Below are 5,908 nucleotides of genomic sequence, written 5' to 3'. Positions count from 1 at the left end.
GTGTGACAAGAGTGTCTCTTGTTTTATAAGCTCTCTGTCTGTAAGGATTACCCGTTCACGTGATCACGCACTCCCCTTCACCATCCTTATTTGGGTTGTCGTCCGATAATTTTCCCCGCTGATGGGGAGTAGCGCATGCGTGAGAAGTGGAATTTCGATAAGTGACATATTCACTTGGTAAGGATAACAAATGACGTGTTTCTTTTAGCCTGCTAAATGACAGAGGCATAGAGTATACCTGTGTCACTGCTAGGGTAATCATCTCATACTTAACAATTATTCCACGAGGGCGCGTTGGATATTTAAACAATAGAGTGTTTCTGTAGAGCAAGTATCGGCTGATAGTTGCCCCCGCGGGAAATTTGATGTTCTTAAAACAATATTTGATTCTCGGGCTAACATGCTAGTTTAAGAACATCAACTCTCCAAGGGGCAACTATCAGACCGATAGTTCCAACACATAAACACTCTATTCTCTTTATTGTTCACCACTGAATTTTCTTCCACACGCTAGTTATACCATATTGAATATCATTGAATTACATGTATTTTCAACTTTCTTAGATGAAACCCGTGAAAGCCAAATGTAAAATTCGAAAAAGTTAACAGACTAAAACCCACTTAATACAATTCCAATTGTTTATTTTCTATAAGCCCACTTGTTTACAAAAAAGATTTTCATCGACGAGTACTATCCATCCGGGCATTTTCCTCGTACGGGCACTATATAAACAAACAAGCCTCCATTTGGCGCTAAAATACGCTCCGATACCGTAAAATTCCGAAAATAAGCCCCTCCGTGTATAAGCCCCTCCGTATAAAAGCCCCCCAAATCTGAAACGCAAAAATACCTCCTATAATAAGCCCCTCTGAATATATGCCCCCGGGGGCTTGTATTTGGAAATTATCCTCAATTATACAAACCAAAGCAAACTACACATAATTACCATTATCAGGAAGCCTTTTCTTAGTCATAACAGAATGATTCCGTGCACTAAAGCAATGTGGTCACCAAGTGTTGAAGTTTATTGTCTTTTACGCAGTTCGCTCTTCACTCGCGCCTTGAGTTCCTTCGGTTCGTAGAAAAAGTATTTGCAAGGAAGTTCGATTCCGTTACGCTTTTCACATGTTATCTTTGGGGTGATAGGATGTTCCATCTTTGCGCATGGGACTCGGATGAGGGAGATCTTGAAGCCACTGACACAGAGGAAACTGATGAAGAACGATATGAGCTTCCATAGTTATCATGAACTTTGAGCCTGAACTACGTTGCCGTTTTTACTGTATTTCCGTTCTAATAAAGTTCATTGCCGTTATGTTTGAACTTGGCATTTTCAGTGTGATTAATTTGTTACGAATTTCTAGCCAAAACCCTAATATTACCAGTTGCACTTTCAAAAATTTTGACACAAATTTTCCTCCAATTATAAGCCCAGCCAATTTTGAAGCGCAAATTTCCCTACTATAATAAGCCCCTCCAAATATAAGTCCCTTTCAAAAATAAGCCCCTCAAAAGCTCCTTTGAAAAAAAATAAGCCCCGGGGCTTATTTTCGGAATTTTAAGGTATTTGTCCTTGGACATTATCTGTTCCTCAAAGCTCACAGTTTTCCGACAAATGCCAGGAGGGTCTAGAAATAGTCAATACTGGAAAGCGGATTTTGCTCACGTGTACAGTCCAAGCGGCTTCACAAGCATTTTCACCATACAAGAAAACAACTAGGCAACGTAACGAGCGTGTGCCATTATCCGCAGGGGAACTGGATGTCACATCTAAAATTTGCTTAGAAGATTACCTTCAGAATGAGGCCTATATGAGTGATTAACTCGGTTACCCTTGATTCTCTCTTGCTGGCAGTTATATCGACAGAACACGAACCTTCTCTTCAGAAAACTTCTGAGCCTCAGAGGAAAGAAAAGGTATTCCTGAGTCAGGGTGAAGTTTTATAGAGCTGCCGGTGACGTTAGCGAACTCAGTAGAAATGCTGAATTCATCACGTGAAGACCGCAAAAAGTAGTCAGGCGACTGCTTCTCGAAATCGAGTTGACGTTGAATCGGTTTTCTTTTTAAGGTGCTAAGTAGACAAATATTGTACCTCAGATAAGATATTAAAAAAGAAAAAGAATACTCAAAACATCAAGACATTCTAAAATGTCAGAGCATTAATAGCTTGTTCCTGGCGTTCAGCTGAGTCAATCTGGGCAGCGTGAAGAACGGCGAGAAAAAAATGGTGGAGAGCATTTCTGCTGCTCAAAACTTTTGCCCGTCTAGGAACGCTCATTAGTTAAGAGGTCAAATTTATCTTTCTAAAAGGAACAGGAATTAGAGTGTAAAACTCAAGGCTCCGCCGTTGTTGAGATCGAAATTATTTAATTTAGTTCTTACGACGCACGTAGGGTCTACTAGAGTTGAAATTTAAAACCGGTGACATCAAAATAACTGACATTAATAAAGAACGGCAGATGGCGTCAGAACCAAAATACTCCTTTGAGTCAGTCTAAATAAAACACTGAACTAGACATCACTGATATACTACACAACAGACAAAGTGTTCACAGGATTTTATTTTATGTGGAATTCAAATGCTACTTTTCCTAGAATTCTAGAAATTCTTAACTCGTTTAAAAGAGTCTTCTTTTGCACCTTGCGTTCAATCATTAATGCATATATTAAAACATTAATTAGTATTCCTCCAGCTGGGTTGCAAACGCTGACAGAGCTGGGCTCCGGAGGAGCAAAAGAAGCAAAAAACCTGTCAGCATTGTATTTTAGACTTTCCTTTGTTAGAGTTAAAATAGTCACGGGCACTCATGAACGGATCGTTTTAAAAAATTGTCGTTTCAGGTACCACGAAAAAATCGGCTATGATTTTCGGAACTGAAAGGTAATAAGACGAAATGGTCCAGAAGACTTAAAAAGTTGCAGCAGAATGATCGACCACTTAAAAATTTTATAACGCAGCCTAAAATTCACCAACAGACCGCTTTAAAAGCACTCCAGATAGCCTAAAAACAGAATTTTAAAACATTTGAGAAGAAAGCGTTAACTGTCGTTGGTTGTCCCTGAATAGCAACGATAAACTGACTGATTAAAGCAATGGAAGAGATTTGGTTATCAAGTCTAGCTCTGACAGCTCTGATAAAATATGAGATGATTAATCGAATTTCCATAAAATACTTAACATTCAAATTACAAAACCTACGAAGCAAAGTAGTAATTAACTCTCCAATTTGATTTCTATCATCGAAGAAACCCATGAACAACAACGAGGAAATCGTTTTGAAGAAAAAAAGAAAAAAGCTAAAGGTCTAATCTGACGATCTTACTGCCAATCATCCGTCTTTAATTGAGACTGACAGGGAAAACGTATTCTTCAGTGTGTACTTCCTTTGCGGTAATATTCAAAACTCCTGACCGGCTTGCAGATGCATGAAGCAATGGGAAATATGTTTGTAACGCTGGTGCCAGCATCATTTAAAGAATAGAAAACATTTTTTTGTTTTTATCGAGTTATAGAAACACGAATGGATGTCTGGGAGAACGAAAGAGAAAATCACTCGTTTCGATCAGCTTTTGCAGCACCATTACGTTAACAGCTCCTGCTAATTCTGTGTTTACGTCGAGTAATAAATTAGATATGCCCACTTCACTGCGCGCTTTCTTATGGGGTGTCTTAGCTGGCTCGCCTACTCCACTCTTATTAGGGCATTTTAGGGCAATTTTCTTTCAATGGGATTTACATGATCTAAATATTGTTAATTTTTATGAATGTAACTACATTTTTCGCAAAATACTGTTTCGCAGAGAGATGAGCGTTTTGTTTGTCTCCTTCACTTTGCAACAGCAGTTAACTGAAGGCGTTCGAACCGAAGATTTCTGATAATTCACAATTATTTTTTCAGTGGGTTTGTCATCATGGTTTCCTACGCAAGCTATAACAATTTACCGAATACGTGGTTATGTGACTATTTTGTGGTCACCCGTAGTAGCAATTATACGCGCTTTTTTATCAATATATCTTGCGTAACCTTTTCAAGATGTAATTTAAAGAAACGCTTTTGTTTAGACCATTGGGATATTAAATATCTTTCAGTGGAGGTATATCATTAGAGGCGTACTTCAGAGATGGTCTTCGTAAGAAGAATTCGAGAGAAATTGCCGGGTTTGAATTACTTGCGGCGCCAAAATACTTTCCGTGTCTCTCAATTTCTGTTCATTTCGGGGGCGTGGAACAAAAGACCACAACAAAGACCTGCTGCTTTGATAGAATAAAAATCATACTGATAAGCTTAAGAGTTAACCTACAGATCAAGCGTTCTTATCATCACTTTAGATTTTGAAATACACTCTTGAAAGCATCGGAAGCAGAAAGAGCCGCGCGCGATGATTTTCATGCTCACATGTTCCGATGATGATCATTCAGATCCAGAAAAAGACTTCATTTTCAGAAACATTGGCAGACTGATAAATCAATAATAAAATGAACAAAACGTTTGTTTTTTTACGTGTCACTAAAATGATGGTAAAACGGGTTGGAAAGAAGAGACTTTTCATATGGGCCAAGGTTACTCCATACGTCATTTTCAGTTTTAATACGTTTCACTGCAGGGTTTAATTCAACAAGAGTTCTCTAATATATCTTTGATGTGTGTGAACGACGGCAGATTGGAAGTTCAGTCTTCCTCGGTGCTGTGCTTTGTGAGGACGATGACAGCCGCTTTCACGGCAAAACAACTGAAATTGATCTCACCTTGAGGGGAGAACATAAACAATGCTGAGCAAAATAAAGGTTTACTTATGATTTCATTTGTGATGAAGTTTCAAAGTAGAGATGGACACCAATAACAAACTGTTCTCAAAACCATTTGTCATCTAAAATGGTTGACGTTTTTATTCACACGTCCGCTTAATTTACCTTACAACGCATGTAGTTACTAAGGAGCAAACAGACAAGGACGCCATTATATAATCACAAGGGCATCGATATTCATTTTGCGAGGGTTAATGTGTGACAGGAACTTGACTTCGGTTCATTTGTTGTAAATGCATTAATGTCTTAGTTCGATTGTAGTAAAACTTAATTTTGATTCCGAAAATTAAAATAAAGATGAAAGGATGAATAAAGAATTTATTTTGTTTTATTTCCCCGCGCCCCGGAGCCAAGTTTGAATTTTGGCCAAAATTGGCCTGATCTTCTTTCAGTTTTATCAGCGAAAAATAATCTTCTTTTGTATTCAGCAGCTTTTAGCTTGCTCAGCTTGTAAAACCGTGCATTTCAGCTCCGTGCTCTACGTCAAACAGGTCAAAGCTTTATGTTCTTTACTGAATATTATTTGACTAGTGCTTCAGATGACGAGTGATGCCTTTAACCTTGGTAACTCATAAACAGACTACAGAGTAGTCTAGCTTTTAATGAACACATTGGATGTCCGTATTGGCGCTGTTTACTTTGGGAAGAAACACGAGATCTTGTAATGTACTTTATTTTCCTTGGATGCACTTTTCTTCACGTATGGAAGTCACTGTGGAGTTTCGTGGGTGTTATTCTGCAAAAAAAATAGAGGTTCGCCGCTCTTTACACCTTTATACTGTGTAAACAATATACAGACATCGCAAGTAAACATGTACTTCATGATAGAGGTGTGCGTGTTAAAACGAGGTCGATGAAAGCGCCTGGTGCCTATATTAAATCTTGTAAACATGTTTAAAAAAAAAATTGAAACATGGAGAAACTTCATGCCCGCGTAAGTAATTAGCATTCTGCTGATATTTCGCCATATCTAAAGCGTAAAGCAATTAGTTGCCATAAATTAGTAACAAAATAACTCGAACAATAAGGCTCATATTAATGACGGTGTACAAATTCATGACGTTGCGTGGGAGGGCCTATAAAATATAGTCATCTGCCA

This window comes from Orbicella faveolata, unplaced genomic scaffold, assembly GCF_042242905.1.
Source record: "Orbicella faveolata isolate gen_17 unplaced genomic scaffold, um_ofav_v1 contig_13, whole genome shotgun sequence".
Lineage (NCBI taxonomy): Eukaryota > Metazoa > Cnidaria > Anthozoa > Scleractinia > Merulinidae > Orbicella > Orbicella faveolata.
The sequence above is the reverse complement of the archived record's forward strand: the minus strand, read 5'-3'. Positions refer to the sequence as shown.